Source organism: Oncorhynchus gorbuscha, linkage group LG10 (genome assembly GCF_021184085.1).
Source record: "Oncorhynchus gorbuscha isolate QuinsamMale2020 ecotype Even-year linkage group LG10, OgorEven_v1.0, whole genome shotgun sequence".
Lineage (NCBI taxonomy): Eukaryota > Metazoa > Chordata > Actinopteri > Salmoniformes > Salmonidae > Oncorhynchus > Oncorhynchus gorbuscha.
The window spans coordinates 52134320-52154044 of NC_060182.1; the positions used below are offsets into that span (position 1 = coordinate 52134320).

Below are 19725 nucleotides of genomic sequence, written 5' to 3' on the forward strand. Positions count from 1 at the left end.
GGAACCGATCTTAGTCCTCTGGGGTAAAAGAAAAAGCGAAATATTACTGGCCTTTGAATGAGGACTCAACTCTTCTGCCAGTTCACGTAACCCATTTTGTTTTTTTAGGCAAGTCTGTTAAGAACAAATTCTTATTTACATTTGACAGCATTGACTGCCATGTTCAGGGGCAGAGCAACATATTTTTTTACCTTGTCAGCTCTGGGATTCGATCTAGTAACCTTTACTGGCCCAACGCTCTAACCTCTAGGCTACCTGCAGCACCCGTTGTGGTCCGAGTCCTCTTTGCATTCATATTGCTATGTTTGAAAGGAACCAAGATCGTTTTCCAACATTCTCTCAATGTACTCTGGGACAAGCCATTTCATTAAAATGTGTTTTTTGGACAGCTAGATATGCCTCCTTACATTTTGGAAGCTGACAGATTGCAATTTGTTGAATGATGAGATGTAATAATTGTAATCAGCAGATACAGAACACATGTAAATATTATTGGTAACAGAATAAATAGCAGAATAAATAATGTTGTAATTGAAAATTGTACAGCCAATGTAGGCTACTACCTCTCTTAAAAGCTAGAATTGATTTTGTATGCTACAGTATTTTGTGATTCTTACCAAATATGTTGTCATCTCACAACATTCAAACCCCACAATCGAATAAACTGCTTACGAAGCTCTCTTATAGATCAGATAGTGCAAACAAATAATTGGAACTAAAAACTGGACACATTTTGTAATTTCTTTGCATCTTTGACAATTGCAAATCAATATCCAAAAATGGCACGCGTTTTTCCCACAAAACTGCACATCAAAATGTTCTCTCTTGTGGCACCAATGTGAGAGGTTATGGCAGGGGCAAAGGTGTGTGTGTGTGTGTGTAATTACAAGCGAATCCTGGGGAGCTTTGTTTTCTTATTGCCCTAAAAAAAAGAACTGGTCCATGGAATTCAAGCGACTGGAACTCAGACCACCTCTCGAGATTGTCTCAGTTCTGTTTGCTTCGGGAACTCTTTTGTGGGGTCTGAGTTCCTTTTGGAATGTTAACCATTCACCAAAAGTTAAGTGAACTGCACAGAGTTCATAACAATTGTCTGATTGGGACCAAGTGTGAAAACACCCTTAATTGTGCAATTTTACATCTAGCTATGTGATGATAAACACTTAATGTTCCCACACCTACTAGAAGTAGTACTGTTGATCAATCACTGATGAAGGGGAGTAGACTTTGGCTAATGAACTTTGACTTGTCTCAAGAAAAATATGTGCTCGAACAGCCCGAAGAAAAAACCTTCCGAACACCGAAACTAACAAAAACGTCACAAAAATGTGTCCTAATATATGCTCTAACTGCTTTGACTGGGAAGCATGTGACAGGCTTTAGCGTAACTGGGGAGGAAGTGTAGTTTGTCAACTTGGGGGCACACACAGTGTATATGTCTGTGCAAAACTGCTACAGATGCTTTTTTTATTTGAAAGATTATTTTTTGCTGATATGCCCTTTATCTTTCATATGTTTTGCAAACAATGGTTATTTCTAAACATTTAAACGCAGTGTCGGAATTGTAGTTCACATTCAGCCAACCATGGGCGACGCGAACCACTGAAAAGCCTATGGAGAAGGGTTTTCGATAGCGACTTTGAACATAGCAGTCATGCAACATTAAAACATCAGGGACCAGTGCCGGTCTCTTTAGAAATACCATTCGGGATGTTGCTCCAATTACTGAGAATCATATTTTTTCTCCCGGTGGTGAATGCCACAGCCTCGCATCTATATGGTAGAACGCAACTTCTTTTAGATGAAAAGTATGATACATACAGGCTTTGTTGCTGTAAGGAATTGGTGTCACTAATATTGTGGTTTTCAATTGAGAACAGTTTCTTTAAATAATTGTCTATTTCAAGTCTGCGGAGAGCAATGTTTGCTGAAGCAACGGGCACTGTCACATTTCCTCAGTGTTTGGTATTCATGGTCAGTAAAGACTGCTGGTTGGGTTTTGGGACGCTGTGTGTGTGAGCGTGTGTGACCATGTCTCTCAACCATTTATTTCCATAATTTCAGGTCTAAGGGGGATCCCTGTGGAAAATGGCAACAAGGGTAACACTGGTGTGACAGTGCAGGAAGAAAGCTGACTCTCCTGTCTGTTAACCCCCGCCCTTTGGCAGATGCACCTAGGAGAGCACCTTGCTCCCCTCAAGCTGAAGCTACACTTGCAATGCTAAAAGCCCAGATGATGAAATGCCACTTGAACTGAGCACACCTACTGCTGTCTACTCAACATCAACAACAGAAACAGGCAAAGGGAAGAGCACAACCAACCCGAGAAAGCGAGAGGAACACAAGCTTTGACTAAAGTTGAACCAACACAGCACCAAGACCTCCATTAACCTAATTCTCTAGTGACACCAGGGGGGGGGTTACTCTAACTGGTTTCCCCATTCTGCTTAGTGCCTGTCCCCCAGACCATGATGTTTCGCGACCAGGTGGGTGTCCTGGGAAGCTGGTTTAAGGGATGGAATGAGTGTGAGCAGACGGTGGCTCTGCTGTCGCTGCTGAAGCGGGTGTCGCGGACCCAGGCCCGTTTCCTGCAGCTGTGTCTGGAGCACAGCCTGGCCGAATGCACCGAGCTCCACGTGTTGGAGGGGGAGGCCAATAACCCAGGTAGGCACACCGACACACATTATCTCCATCTTGACTGTCCACTGAAGTTGATGATTACCAATGGCTCTGCTCTGTTGACGTTTGTGAAGTGTTGGTGCTTCTGGTACCGATGCCACTTCACAAACACACACACACAAATTTGAAGGTATGTCATTCCCTATAACAGCCTTACGCACTTCTACAGACAGAGAAGGGTTAACCGTGCCCATTGCCCAGTCAGTGTATTGTGGCATGGCAACGATGAGGTCATTGCACTAGCTGGCCTCGCACCATCTATGAATTGGACACCAGATCATACACGACTCCAGTGCTCTGCTGTGGGGATAAATCAGTTGGGGGGGCTAGTTTGTTGCATCAGGCTGGTACGTGGCTATGGAAACACCCTGGCAACCAAACTGACTCATGAAAAATAGAGTGAGCTCTGGCTGGTGTGCTGTGATGATGAGAAAAAACACTGTGTGTGTGTGTGCTGATCTGATGTCTACAGCGGTATAGCTGGTACCACCACCGTCTGTCTGTCTGCACTGCCTTAATACACATCGATGAGAAACCGTCTGTTAAGATGGATACGTTATCATTTCCACACACACACACACACACACACACACACACACACACACACACACACACACACACACACACACACACACACACACACACACACACAGCAACATGGGATTCCCATCAGAGTTCATAGTGGGCAGTGGCTGCCTCTCTTAGCCTCACCAACACCTTGTGTTGCCATAGACTTCCAGTCATTGCGCTAACGCGAGTAAGCAATTAGTAGATTCTTCAAACTGCACATAGAGACATAAAAATAGTATCCACTAGATACATCTGATACTGGGGAAATGGGTAAAGGGCTTCTTTGGCAAAGTCCCACTCCCAAGCCCTAGTCGGGTGTTCACTGTCAGAGATCAGAGAAGACTCAGCGAGGATGGGTTCAAATCATCAACTCGTGGGTTTATAGGAGTAGTTTAGCTCCATTTGGGATCATACTGCTTTAACGAGCTTGTTTTAATAGTAGGTTGGTCCCATATCTGTTTGGCCAACTCTTATGGTCATTGTCATGCTGAACAGATCTGGGACCAGGCTAGTACTTGTACAGTGGTGGTGAACTGGACATGAATGTGACTGTATGGATCTTGATGCTATGAAGTGTAGCAAATCGGCTGCTCAATGGGTACATCCCAGTACCTCTGAACATCTGCCTTCCTTGTTTCTCTTACGTCATGAAAATTGATGTGTAAATGGACTGGGTATATTTTCTCGTTGCTGTTTTCACCCACTGTATTAAAACCATTCAGATTAGCAGTCCTGTAGGAGAATGTATGAGCAAATAAAAATGCAACCTAAGACTATAGGAACACCGTTTATAGCTACTTAGCCATTTGTCTAGGTATTGCCACACCTTTCAGTCTCACCTGTGTCAGCCTGCGGTCGACCCTGCTTCCGTTGGCTCAACAAACTGAGAGTGACAGTCAGCAATGTCCCCAGCAATGGACCATTGTTTCAGTGCTGCTGCAATGTTGTCTATGGATCAATTATGTGGCTATACATAGTCTTTCTGGAATGTAATGACTACTGACTGTCTTTGCTCTCTGTCTACACTGATATCAAGTGTATGCCAGTTGTTTGAATCGTATCTATTGTCATGTTTATTGTCATCTCTTCAGACACAGAAGTCTGGATGGCAAGAAACAATTTTTAAAATCATCTCAACCTAATAAGCTTATTGGCTCAGACATATTTTAGATGTTTAAGTTCAACACTTGTTGTGGTTGTTGTCAATTTTTTTATTGTTGTGAGAAAGTTGGAAAAATATCCATCTTTGTGGTAGAAATGGAAGCCTGTGTCCCTCACAGGGTTAATTTGCAGCTGGAAGCTCCAAGTTGAGTGGAAACGCGCAACTATTTGGAAAGTACTGTACTAATGAAAGGAATCCACAGTGACCTACTTAATTCACTGCATGAAGAGGCTGCCTTGTTCCCCTGAACAGAGTGATGCAACTTATTTTCTGCCTGTCACCGCATTAAGTCAAGACTATATGTATGTGTGTGAGAAAGAGACTGGGGAGAGGGGGATTTATTTTAGTCACTCGACGATATTACATTTTCAGATTTGGCAGAGAGATTTGGGATTTTGACTAGGTTGAAGTAATTTGATTTGCTATTTTGAGCACCTAAAATACTGAAAGATATCTATAAGCACATATACTACTGTTTAAAAGTTTGGGATCTCTTAGAAATGCCCTTGTTTTTGAAGAAAAAACACCTTTGTCCATTAAATAACATCAAATTGATCAGAAATACTGTGTAGACATTGTTAATGTTTTAAATGACTATTGTAGCTGAAAACGGCAGATTTTTTAAAATGGAATATCTACATACAGAGGCCCATTATCAGCAACCATCACTCTTGTGTTCCAATGGCATGTTGTTAGCTAATCCAAGTTCATCATTTTAAAAGGCTAATTCATCATTAGAAAACCCATTTGCAATAATGTTAGCACAGCTGAAAACTGTTGTCCTGATTAAAGAAGCAATAAAACTGGCCTTCAGACTCGTTGAGTATCTGGAGCATCAGTATTTGTGGGTTTGATTACAGGCTCAAAATGGCTAGAAACAAAGCCCTTCTGAAACTTGTAAGTATAATCTTGTTCTGTGAAATGAAGGCTATTCCATGCGAGAAATTGCAAATAAACTGATTATCTCATACAATGCTGTGTACTACTCCCTTCACAGAACAGCGCAAACTGGCTCTAATCACAATGGAAAGAGTGGGAGGCCCCGGTGCACAACTGAGCAAGAGGACAATTACATTAGTGTCTCGTTTGAGAAACAGACGCCTCACAAGTCCTCAACTGGCAGCTCTTTAAATAGTAACTTCAAAACACCAGTCTCAATGTCAACAGTGAAGAGGCGACTCCAGGATGCTGGCCTTCTAAACAGAGTTCCCCTGTCCAGTGACTTCTTTTGTCCATATTAATCAATTATTCTGAGATATGGATTTTTCTTTGCAACTCTATCTTAGACTGGCCAATAAAAATAAAAGATTAAGATGGGTAAAAGAACAGACACTGGACAGAGGAACTCTGTATAGAAGGCCAGCATCCCGGAGTCGCCTCTTTACTGTTGACGTTGAGACTGGTGTTTTGAAGGTACTATTTAATGAAGCTGGCAGTTGAGGACTTGTGAGGCGTCTATTTCTCAAACTAGACACTGTAATGTACCTTTCCTCTTGCTCAGTTGTGCACCGGGGCCTCCCACTCCTCTTTCTATTCTGGTTAGGGACGGTTTGAAATATTTTGTGAAGGGAGTAGAACATAGCGTTGTACGAGATCTTCAATTTCTCTCATGGAATAGCCTTAATTTCTCAGAACAAGAATAGACTTGCAAGTTTCAGAAGAAAGGTCTTTGTTTCTGGCCATTTGAGCCTGTAATCGAACCCACAAATGCTGATGCACCAGATACTCAACTGGTCTAAAGAAGGACAGTTTTATTGCTTCTTTAATCAGGACAACAGTTTTCAGCTGTGCTAACATAATTACCACAGTTTTCTATTGATCAATTAGCCTTTTAAAATTCTAAACTTGGATTAACTAACACAACATGCCATTGGAACAAAGGAGTGATGGTTGCTGATAATGGGCCTCTGTAGATCGATGAAGATATTCCATAAAAAGTCTGCAGTTTTCAGCTACAATATTAATTTACAACATTAATAATGTCTTCTCTGTATTTCTAATAAATTGTGTTATTTTAAATGTACTTTTCTTTAAAAAAAAAACATGGACATTTCGAAGAGACTCCAAACTTTTTTAAACGTTAGTGTGTGTATATATGTATCTCATTGGGTTTCTACATAAGAGCATTATCAGACCTACTGCTGTGCTGGTCGAATCTGAAAGTTGAAGGTTGCTGACACGTTCACCAGTTGTACGGTGTTTCCTCCAACACATTGGTGCGCCTAGCTTCCGGGTTAAGATGGCATTGTGTCAAGAAGCAGTGCGGCTTGGCAGGTCGTGTTTTTGAAGACCAATGTCTCTCGACTAGAGGTCGACCGATTTATGATTTTTCAATGCCGATACCGATTTATTGGAGGACCAAAAAAAAGCTGATACCGATTAATCGGCCAATTTATTTTGTCACTTTTTATATATATTTGTAATCTTGACAATTACAACAATACTGAATGAACAATTAACACTTTTTTATTTTAACTTAATACATAAAATCTATTTAGTCTCAAATAAATCATGAAGATTGCTCAATTTGGTTTAAATAATGCAAACTGCACAGTGTTGGAGAACCACCCATACGTAGAATGTATGCACACATGACTGTAAGTCGCTTTGGATAAAAGCGTCTGCTAAATGGCATATATTATATTATTATTATTATAAAAGTGCAATATGTGCCATGTAAAAAAAGCTAACGTTTAAGATCCTTGCTCAGAACATATGATAGCTGGTGGTTCAATATTCCCATTTAAGAAGTTTTAGGTTGTAGTTATTATAGGAATTATGACGCATCGACTATTTCTCTCTTTGATTCGATGATAAATTAACAGGCACCGCATTGATAATATGCAGCGCAGGACAAGCTAGTTAACCTGGTAATATCATCAACCATGTGTAGTTAACTAGTGATTTATTTGAAGATATTTTTTTTAAGGTTTAATGCTAGCCAACAACTTACCTAGGTGGTCAGCCTGCCACGCAGTTTCCTTGTGGAATGCAATGTAATCAGCGTCCAAAAAATGCCGATTACCGATTGTTATGACAACTTGAAATCGGCCATGCGGATTAATCAGTCGACCTCTGCTCTCGACCGTCGCCTCTCCCGAGTCCGTACAGGTGTTGCAGCGACGGGACAAGACCGTATCTACCAACTGGATATCTTAAAATTGGTGAGAAAAAGAGGGGTGTTTACTAGAGGTTTTCACACGGATCCACCTGCTACAGTCGTAGAGCCTCCTTGTGTGGCAAAATTTAAGATCTATCTAATCAATGGAAGATGGAATTAAAGTTATAGAATTATATGTTTAAAGGAGAAGGATATACAACGACCAAGAGTCAACAGGTAGGCTGCTACTTAATATTCTGAATGGAGTTGTTACTTTATTTGTAGCTGTAGGATGAGAAAGTGCATGCACTACATCCTCAATTAGCCGAGCTAGCATAACTAGCTTCTCCCGGTTTGATGCAGTCAAGACTGGTACTATGTAGTCATATGATAAATGACCTAGCTATGGCAGCTATTAGTCTACTGTAGCGCGAGTCTGATTGGTTGGTTGCTGTCTCTCCCTGCCTGCTTCCTGTGTCACTCAAATGTGGTGTAATTGCAGATGACAATTTGGGGCAATTTCTTGATATGGATGTTCCCTGATATCAGAAAATGGCCATTAATAGCTGCCATTGGTCAGATTTGAAGTTATGAGGCTGAAGATTTCTCGACACAGATGAATTGTTGACATAGCAGGTTAGGATAACTGCGAGGCAGGTAATGTGAATTGGCGAGGCAGGTAATGTGAATTGGCGAGGCAGGTTAGGAGACTGAGGTTAAGGTTGGGAAAAGTGTTAGGGTTAGCTACAATGCCACTGTTGTTAACTGTTGTCCCTGACACACAAGAAATAGCTACAGACCAATGAGTATAACTTGATATCAAGAAACGCCTATATCAGAAAATGCCCCAAATTGTGGTCTGCAATTACACCCTTCTTGTGTCACTCGCTCACAGTACGGCCCCTCTCCCGCCTGCTAGAGCGCCACCTCTCTCTCCCTCCTCTCGTGCTTTATCAGCTCTGGTTAATAAAGTAACTTAAAAAATACCTTCTCTGCTGCTTCCCTCACTAGAATCGACTCAGACCGGGTCTGGATCCAACCAGGTCTATACTGAACTAGTCTAGTTGTCGTCGGGTCTGTTCGGAAGTGGTCTCCTATATTTAACAAAAATATTTATGCATATTGGGTCCGGGTGGGAAAGCCCCAGGTCCATTTCGGGAATAGGTCCAACTTTTTGGACCCGTAAAGACCTCGTGTTTACCCCTCTCTTCCCCCTGTCCCAGAGGTGGACTGCAGAGCAGGACAGGGTAGGGGGGTGGGGTTGGGCGAGGACAGGGGGGCTACTGTTATCAATGACTGACTTCATTGGAGCGTTTTTCACTGTGGACTGACTGGTAAAGGGGAGGCAGGAAGGGCGGGTGGCTAACATACAGGCAGCTATTCTGTGGCACTCACCGCTCAGGCATGTGTGTGTTTCTCTATTCCTTTCTATTTCTACTAACCCTCTTCCCTCTCCCTCTCTCATACTCAGAATCTCTCCCTTTTTCACCATCTCCATATGTCTTAAGCACAGCAAACCTAGTTTTCTCTTGGAAAAAGAGATGATGCAACACCTACACGTCTTATTATCATCCACTGTCATGTTCAGCCTATTAATATTTTGGCTACTATCTATCTCTATGTCCAGGAATATCCACTTCAAACTGAACAGGTGCTTCGTTGGTCCGGACTAAGAAGCAATGGCACTCTTGTCCAGTTCTATCTAACAGCATCTTCTTTTATGGACAGAATGGAGGGCTGTCTGCAGTGCCATCACACACATTCTCCAATGTAGTACCGCAGGGGACATCTAGCTGGATTGGTCAAGTGTTGGTAGCGCCGCTTGCTCATTGAGAAGTGGTGGAGGCAAGGATAATTCAGTGTGGCAAAGACATGATGGCATCGTCACCTCCAGGGAGCTGTAACATTAGGAGGACCTGGCTGTCAGAGCAGCCTTTGTGAGTACCACACTGTCCCTATAGAAGGACTCTTCAGGAAGTGGTCATGTCTGATCTTTTTTTTTTTTTTTTGCCTGGTTCTGTATGTTCTGTTTTGCCAACTCCTGTGGTCATTGTGATCCCAACTAAGGGATGGCGCAAACAGACCTGGCACCAGGCTTATCGCTTACCACCTTTCCCAATTGTTTGGTTCACTGCATGTTGTAGCCTATAATCATCTGCTGTTGGTCACCTCATTTCAGTTGTCATACTCCCCCCTCCCTTCACTTGGCCTACTACCGCTGATGGAAAAAGCATGGATGGAAAACAGCATTCCTTGCTGACGTTGTAAATGGGTTCCGGTGATGGGGATATTGTCTAGGAATGTGGACATGGAACATAGTTGGAAAGTAAGAGCATGAACGCAGGGGATATATTAGGGCTTCCCAAATGGAATTTAAAAAAAGTCATGGTTTAGGAAATTATGATGAAGGAAAAATAATAGGGAGTTATGTTAGGACAGCTTCAATATCTTGTTGTATTTGTGGGGTGCCATTTTCCAGGGAAAAGTGTATTGAAAAGTCAGTGCACTAGTGACCAGCATCAAATCATTACTAATGCAAAACCATGAAGTTCTGGTTACCATATTGGACTTTTACAAAAGTAATTTTTATATAATACAGTTCCTTCAGAAATTATTCATACCCTGTGACTTATTCCACATTTTGTTGTTACAGCCTGAATTTAAAATGAAATAAATAAAGAAAAACGTTTCTCACCCATCTACACACAACACCCCATGATGACAAAGTGAAACATGTTATTAGAAATGTTAGCAAATGTATTGAAAATTAAATATATGAAGATCTCATTTACATAAGTAACCACACACCCCTGATTCAATACATGTTAGAATCAGCTTTGGCAGCGATTACAGCTGAATCTTTCTGGGAAAGTGTAAGAGCTTTGCACATCTGGATTGTACAATATTTGCACATTTATTTAAAAATATATATATATATTCTTCAAGTTGGTTGGTTGTTGATCATTGCTAGAAAGCATTTTCAAGTCTTGCCATAGATTTTCAACACAATTTAAGTCAAAACTGTAACTAAGCCACACGGGAATATTCAATGTCATCTTGGTAAGCAATTCCAGTCTATATTTGGCCTTGTTTTATGTTATTGTCATGATTTTACATTTAAGTCATTTAGCAGACGCTCGTATCCAGAGCGACTTACAAATTGGATGCAAGGTGAATTTGTCTACCAGTGTCTTTTGGAAATCAGAGTGAACCAGGTTATCCTCTAGGATTTAAAAAATATATATCCTTAGTCCTTGCCCAATGACAAGCATACCCATAACATGATGCAGCATGAACATATGAAGTGGTACTCAGTGATGTGTTGTGTTGGATTTGCCCCAAAGATAACACTTTGTATTCAGGACAAACTTTAATTTCTTTGTCACGTTTTTGCACTTTTACTTAAGTGTCTTATTGCAGACAAGATTCATGATTTGGAATATTTGTATTCTGTACAGGCTGTTGTTTTAGGTTTGTATTGTGGAGTAACTACCATGTTGATCAAGTTTTCTGCTGTCACAGCCAATACTTTGTAAATGATTTAAAATCCCTGAGCAGTTGCCTTCCTCTCCGGCAAATGAGTTAGGAAGGACGCATGTATCTTTGTAGTGACCGAGGGCTATTCAACGTCTACCAATAGGTGCCTTTCTTTGCGAGGCATTGGAAAACCTCCCTGGTCTTTGTGGTTTAGTCTGTGTTTAGAAACTCACTGTTTTACTGAGTGACCTTACAGTTATCTGCATGTGTGGGTTACAGAGATGAGGTAGTAATTCAAAAATCATGTTAAGCACTATTATTGCACACAGAGTGAGTCCATGCAACTTATTATGTGGCTTGTTAACCTCTTGAACCTCTGGGGGCAGTATTTCATTTTTGGATGAAAAACGTTCCCGTTTTAAACAAGATATTTTGTCACAAAAAGATGCTCGACTATGCATATAATTGACAGCTTTGGAAAGAAAACACTCTGACGTTTCCAAAACTGCAAAGATATTGTCTGTGAGTGATGAGATGAATACGGCTGCACAGTACTGTCTTTTATCGATGGCAGTTATGTCATTTAGGACCTTGAGCATGGCTGAGGTGCACCCATGACCAGCTCAGAAACCAGATTGCATATCTGAGAAGGTATGGTGGGATTCTAAATGGTCGGTGAGCTGTTTTGTTAACTTGACTTTCGAAGACTTCAGAGAGGCAGGGTAGGATAGATATAGATCTGTAACAGTTTGGGTCTAGAGTGTCTCCCCCTTTGAAGAGGGGGATGACCGCGGCAGCTTTCCAATCTTTGGGGATCTCGGATGATACGAAAGAGAGGTTGAACAGGCTAGTAATAGGGGTTGCAACAATTGCGGCGGATCATTTTAGAAAGAGAGGGTCCAGATTGTCTAGCCCAGCTGATTTGTAGGGTTCCAGATTTTGCAGCTCTTTCAGAACATCTGGATTTCAGTGAAGGAGAAGTGGGGGAAGCTTTGGCAAGTTGCTGTGTGGGGTGCAGAGGTGTTGACCAGGGTAGCCAGGTGGAAAGCTTGGCCAGCCGTAGAAAAATGCTTATTCTTGATTATCATAGATTTATCGGTGGTGACTGTGTTTCCTAGCCTCAGAGCAGTGGGCAGCTAGGAGGAGGTGCTCTTATTCTCCATGGACTTTACAGTGTTCTAAAACTTTTGGGAATTTGTGCTACAGGATGCAAATTTCTGTTAGGAAAGAAAAGGCTAGCTTTTTCAAACTGCCTGTGTATATATATATGTATGTATATATATATATGTATATATGTATATATATGTATATATATATATATGTGTATATGTATATATATATGTGTATATGTATATATGTATATGTATATATATGTATATATATATATGTGTATATATATATATGTGTATGTATATATATGTATGTATATATATGTATGTATATATATATGTATATATATATGTATATATATATGTATATATATATGTATATATATATGTATATATATATGTATATATATATACGTATATATATATGTATATATATATGTATATATATATGTATATATATATGTATATATATATGTATATATATATATGTATATATATATGTGTATATATATGTGTATGTGTATATATATGTGTATGTGTATATATATGTGTGTATGTATGTGTATATATATGTGTGTATGTATGTGTATATATATGTATATATATATATATATGTGTATATATGTGTGTGTATATATGTGTATATATGTGTGTATATGTATATATGTGTGTGTGTATATATGTATATATGTTCCTAACTTCCCTGAGAAGTTGCATATCGCTGGGACTATTCGATGCGAATGAATACTTATTGACTGAAGACCTTTCAGCTTTATATTTTTAAATAGTTAGGAAACAATTCTAAAGTATAATTCCACTTTAACATAATGGGGATTGTGTGTTGGCCATCAATTTAATCCATTTTAAATCCTGACTGTAACAGAACAAAATGTGAAATTCACAGGGTGTGAATACTTTCGGAAGGCACTGTATATGTCCTCCAGGATGGAGCCACATATAACTTTAGAGATTAGTGAAATCGTAGTAGTGGGTGAAGTGGAATTTGAAGCTGAACCTCCAACCCCAGAAACTACTATTACCTCCGCTTTCCCAGACACCCCCGTTCTACAGTGGCTAACACCCCAGACTTGCTCTCCCCGGCCTCAACCCTCCTCTTCACCTTCCTCCTTCCAGCTGCTCTTCTGAAGAATAAATCAATCTCACCTTCCAGTCGTCTAGCTGGAGAGAAGAGAGTGCTTGTCTCACGTTTGGGTGCCGAACTATTTCATTGCACCCACTCATGAGCAAACAGTTCTGGCCACTCGGCTCCATGTTCTGTGAACTCCTACTGAACCTCTGAAATGGTGGGTCGGAGGACCTGCAAGACAAAATCCCTTCTAGTCTCATCTCTGAACAGTCAGAATCAAACATCACATTTTTCCCCTTCCCAACTCTCACAGCAGCCCAAAATCTTGACTTCACCGAAAGAAAGAAATGTTGACTTTGTAGCTCTTCCGAATGACTATTGGGAACCACACTGCCACTAATGCCCTCAAAGTATTCATACCCCTTAAATTATTCCCCATTTTGTTGTTTAAAACCTGAATTCTCACCCATCTACACAATGCCCCATAATGACATTTGTTCAAGTCTTTGGAAAATGAAATACAAGTACTGTATCTCATTTACATAAGTATACACACCACTTTACTATGACACTCCAAATTGAACTCTGGTGCATCCGATTTCCTTGGATCCTTGATGTCACTACAACTTGGAGTCCACCTATAGCCAATTCAATTCTTTGGACATTTAGTTAGAAACACACCTGTCTATATAAGGTCCCATAGTTGACAGTGCATGTCAGAGCAAAAACTACACCATGAACTCCAAGGAACTGTCTGTAGCTCTCCAAGATAATTGTGGTGAGGCATATATCTGGGGAAGGGTATAAAATAATTTCTAGAATGTTGAAAGTTTCCAACAAATGGAATTACCCAGACCCTGCCTAGAGCTGGCCGTATAACCAAACTGGGCAAGAAGGACCTTGGTCGGGGAGGTGACTAAGAACTGACAGGATTACAGAGTTCTTTTAGCTGAGATGAGAGAACCTACCAGGACAACCATTTCTACAGTACTTCAACAAGTCCTGAGAAAAATACACATGACAGCACACCTGGAGTTTGCAGAAAGGCATGTGAATGACTACGATCATAATGCAAAAGGTTCTGTGGTGTATTGAGACAAAAATGTAAATATTTGGCCGGCATGTAAAGCGCTACCTCTTGAATCGCATTGAAATCTGTGGAAAGACCTGAAGATTGCTGTTCACTCCTGCTCCCCATCTAACTTAACAGAGCTTGAGAAAATCTACAAGGAAGAATTTGAAAAAATCATGAAATCCAGATGTGAAAGGCTGATACAGCCAAGACTATTTAAAGCTGTAATCGTCACCAAAGGTGCTTTTACAAAGTATTGACTCGGGTGTGAATACTTGTGTAAATGAGATTTCTGTATTTCATCTTCAATAAATTTGCAAACATTTCTAAAAACACTGTCATTATGGGTTTTCACTGTCATTATGGGATATTGTGTGTAGGTCAGAGAAATTATCAATTTTCAATTCCTTCTGTAACACAAAATGTGGAGTAAGTCAAGGGGTATGGATACTTTTTGAAGTTACTGTAGTGTTAGTCAAGCCTGAATGAAAGTACTGACGTCAAGTCACACCATTTTCTTGACCTGGAAACATTATTGTACAAAATATGTGATTTTGATTTATCTGCTTGTGGAATAGATTTACACATGGATCAATATTTTGTCTGTGGTCATATGATTAATTCACTTCTTGATTCTAACTTGTGGTAAGATTTTTACATTGGGAGTTCAATCCACGCACGGCAGAGTCATTACAAATCAAATGTATTTATAAAGCCCTTCTTACATCAGCTGATATCTCAAAGTGCTGTACAGAGACCCAGCCTAAAACCCCAAACAGCAAGCAATGCAGGTGTAGAAGCACGGTGGCTAGGGAAAACTCACTAGAAAGGCCAAAACCTAGAAAGAAACCTAGCGAGGAACCAGGCTATGAGGGGTGGCCAGTCCTCTTCTGGCTGTGCCGGGTGGAGATTATAACAGAACATGGCCGATAAGAGCGTCTGCTAAATGACTTAAATGGAAATGTAAATGTTCAAATGTTCATAAATGACCAGCATGGTCTAATAATAATAATCACAGTAGTTGTCGAGGGTGCAACAAGTCAGCACCTCAGGAGTAGATGTCAGTTGGCTTTTCATAGCCGATCATTGAGAGTATCTCTACCGCTCCTGCTGTCTCTAGAGAGTTGAAAACAGCAGGTCTGGGACAGGTAGCACATCCAGTGAACAGGTCAGGGTTCCTTAGCCACAGACAGAACAGTTGAAACTGGAGCAGCAGCACGGCCAGGTGGACTGGGGACATCAAGGAGTCATCATGCCAGGTTGTCCTGAGGCATGGTCCTAGGGCTCAGGTCCTCCTAGAGAAAGAGGGAATTAGAGAGAGCATACTTAAATTCACACAGGACACCGGATAAGACTGGAGAAGTACTCCAGATATAACAGACTGACCCTAGCCCCATGACACAAACTACTGCAGCATAAATACTGGAGACAGGAGGGGTCAGGAGACACTGACTAAGAACCTGATGCGTCTCTGCTTGGCATTCAGGAGATAGATTAAGGGTAAGGCCCTGCGATAAACTAGCAGTCCTGTCCAGGGGGTGTAGTCGTACCTTAAACTGCCTCATGCTACAGAAACAGGAGTTTTATTGCATGGTTTATGCAGCCAAATGTTGTTCCAAGTGAAGCAGTGCTTAGTGCTTTGGACTATTTTGATGCGTTACCAGTGGACTGGTATGGATTTTGGGAAACGAATTTCTGTTGAGCATTCTGCACAGAGGGGTGTGTTAAGATATTGTAGACCATCTGCTGCAATTGTAGACCATGTGATCTCCCTCCCCGTAGATTTGATTCGGTTCGACACAAACCTGTTGAAATTAAACTGCTATATGCTGGAACACAGCTACTAGGTTGAGACCAATGGAACAACTGAAGGGGTGCCCCACCTATGCAACGACGGCTGAAACCTTACTTCTATCGGTCAGTCAAACCACACAGCTGCTAAAAATGGTTAGAGCGAAGGTGTGAACGTATCACCACTTGGTGTCCGAGACTCCGCATGTAATATCGTTCAGTCTCCACCCTCTGTCCCGACAGGTGAAACACATTGGCTACACCCATTGATGAATAAGCAGCAGACACAGAGCATTTGATGTTTCCCTATATAGCCCCTAGCCCTGCCCTTTCTCCTGAGGCAGCTGGACATTCTTGGTGGCATTAAACAGTGCGTTTTATTATATACAGAAGCTGGGCTAGGCTTGGGCGCCATCCAGAACCCAACTAACTATGTGTGCACGCACTGCTGAGACATCAAGAGGACAAACTGACTGTCCGCTACAGGCCGATTTATAACAGCCTTTATGTAGCATACTGTATGTGATGGAGACAACGGAGCCATTGATGTACAGTACCAGTCAAAAGTTTGGACACACCTTTTCTTTATTTTTACTATGTTCTACATTGTAGAAGACATCAAAATGATCAAATAACACCATATAGTAACCAAAAAAAGTGGTGATATATATTGGTGATTCTTCAAAGCTGCCACCCTTTGCCTTGATGACAGCTTTTCACACTCTTGACATTCTCTCAACCAGCTTCATGAGGTAGTTACCTGGAATGCATTTCAATTAACAGGTGTGCCATGTTAAAATTTAATTTGTGAAATGTCTTTCCTTAATGTGTTTGAGCCAATCAGTTGTGTTGTAACAAGGGAGGGGTATTATACAGAAGATAGCCCTATTTGGTAAAATACCAAGTCTATATATTATGGCAAGAACAGTTCAAATATGCAAAGAGCAGCGACAGTTAATCATTACTTTAAGACATGAAGGTCAGTCAATACGGAACATTTTTAAAGAACTTTTAAGGTTCCTTCAAGTGCAGTCGCAAAAACCATCAAGCGCTATAATGAAACTGGCTCTCATGCGGACCGCCACAGGAAAGGAAGACCCAGAGTTACCTCTGCTACAGAGGATAAGTCCATTAGAGTTAACTGCACCTCATATTGCAGCCCAAATAATGCTTCACAGAGTTCAAATAACAGACATATCTCATTATCAACTGTTCAACTGTTCAGAGGAGACTGTCGGGTATCAGGCCTTCATCAGGCCTTGCTGCAAAGAAACCACTACTAAAATACATCAAGAAGAAGAAGACTTGTTTGGGCCAAGAAACACGAGCAATGGACATTAGACCGTTGGAAATCTGTCCTTTGGTCAAATGAGTGCACATTTGAGGGGGGGCTCTACCCCTTGTTCTGGAGCTCTGGGAAGAAGGACTGAGAAGATCAGTTCAGACTTTTTAAAAGGACATATTCCTCCTCCAAAATGAATGAATGTGCTGACACCATCAAAAATCTCATTTCCACCTCCAGAAATGAGCCCAATAGCATTTTGGTAAACTATTGTTAACATTTTTGAAATATTTGGACCATGCATATATTCTATGCATGGACCATATTAGCAGGTATGCAATAAGCATGATCACCTGTAAGCCCAACTGATGCAGCATTGTGGCTATAAATAAAGGCTGAAGGTTACCTATCTGCATTTACCCTATTGGGGTAATCATTAGCTTGATCCCAAATGTAATCTTTTAACTAGTTAGCATCCTATTGATGAATGTTATGTCCCAAGAAATGAATTACATAAACACTGAATATAATGTGGGGAGGTAGGGTAGCCTAGTGGTTAGAGAGTTGGACTAGAGACCGGAAGGTTGCAAGTTCAAACCCCCGAGCTGACAAGGTACAAAACCCACTGTTCCTAGGCCGTCATTGAAAATAAGAATTTGTTCTTAACTGACTTGCCTGGTTAAATAAAGGTTAAAAAAAATAATAATAATGTATCCCAACATATTAGGGTAACCTGTCATCCGGGGTAATATGGCCCCTGCCTGTACTTACATTTACATTTAAGTCATTTAGCAGACGCTCTTATCCAGAGCGACTTAATTCTCACTAAAACCACTTCATGTCACCATTTTTACCTCAAGCACTACTCTTGCCACTACTCTTGCTAAAAAAAAATGTCATGACTCATCACAATTTAAATCACTCCAAATAAATTGAGGTAGGTTGGTGTTTTACCCCTAAATTACCCTACAATTCACCTGTTACATTTAGCCCCACTCTCCCCTATGCACTCACAGCTAATTGAAGAGCAGTAATATGTTTAACCATGTCACTGCTAAAACTCTGGGTTTGATATGGTGCATTTCATACAGATTTAGGAGTTGAGAAATGAATAAAGTAGGAATGGAATGCTGAGATCCCCCGCTTTTTAACAAACCCCATTTTAAAACTGCTGTTTTCCTTGCTGTTGCAAGAGTTGTTGTGCATTAACAGCTTGTCAGAATGCATGTTTCCCTCCCTATGGCAATCTTAACTTGAATGCATCTCGAGAGGTGTGTGTGTGTGTGTGTGTGTGTGTGTGTGTGTGTGTGTGTGTGTGTGTGTGTGTGTGTGTGTGTGTGTGTGTGTGTGTGTGTGTATACATAGATATCTATCTATCTCTCATAGAACACTATTCTATTATGAGGTTGTCTGAGTTTTCTATTCATTACTTGTTTTGTTTGCGGAGGAAAAGTAAATGTGGATTGTTCTAGCATCTGTATGTTCCATATTTATTTTCCGTGGCAGCGATGATTTTGCCTTGCGTGGCACAACGCCACAGTTAAATGACTGCAGCGAAAACACTGGGGGACGTTGACTCTGGTGGGCTGGGATTGACTTCACTCATCCAGTCTCTTGAACGAACCAGTGTTCGTTCGGGTCTTAGAGGTGTGTGTGTCCGGGAGCGTTATGCTGAAAGGTGACACTTGTTAGGGTCTACCTGATTGTCGAGTGACGAGTCTGTTTGCAGTGTTCAAAAGTTTTTAAAAAGTACCCTTTTGCTCTGTTAATGTATTCTCAACGGCCACTAGTACTGCTGCAAGATCAAAGGCTCTTTACAAACTGCAACTAGGTTGTGTATTTTACCTTTGGCGAATATGACTGTCCTGTGGATGACAAGCACCTAACTGAATGTATTCACTCTTGGTTATGCTAATATTTACCTTTTTATAGTAGCCTATGACTGTGCAATTAATCTGAGGCCTGTAGTTTCTTGTTGGAGACTGAGGGAGAAGAGGGCAGACTTGTGTGTAGAGTTGTTTTTTCTCCTCAATGGGCCACTGAGTGCTGCCGTCATGTGGTCTCAGCCGGATGCTTTCTTTGTCGTCACACATACTCGCCACTCTGCCAGGCCTGCTCAAGAACTATACTGGGAGCACATCCCGCCCTGACACACACAACCTTCCCCACATTTTATATATTTTTTTAATTTCACCTTTTATTTAACCAGGTAGGCCAGTTGAGAACACATTCTCATTTACAACTGCGACCTGGCCAAGAGAAAGCAAAGCAGTGTGACACAAACAACAGAGTTACACGTGGAATAAAAAAACGTACAGTCAATAACACAATAGAAAAGTCTATATACAGTGTGTGCAAATGAGGTAAGATAAGGGAGGTAAGGCAAATAAATAGGC

At 41.0% G+C, this 19725-nt stretch overlaps 1 pseudogene; it reads left to right on the forward strand.

Moving 5' to 3' along the window:
• LOC124046230 overlaps positions 1-19725 on the forward strand; it is a 77376-nt pseudogene that overhangs the window by 1592 nt on the left and 56059 nt on the right.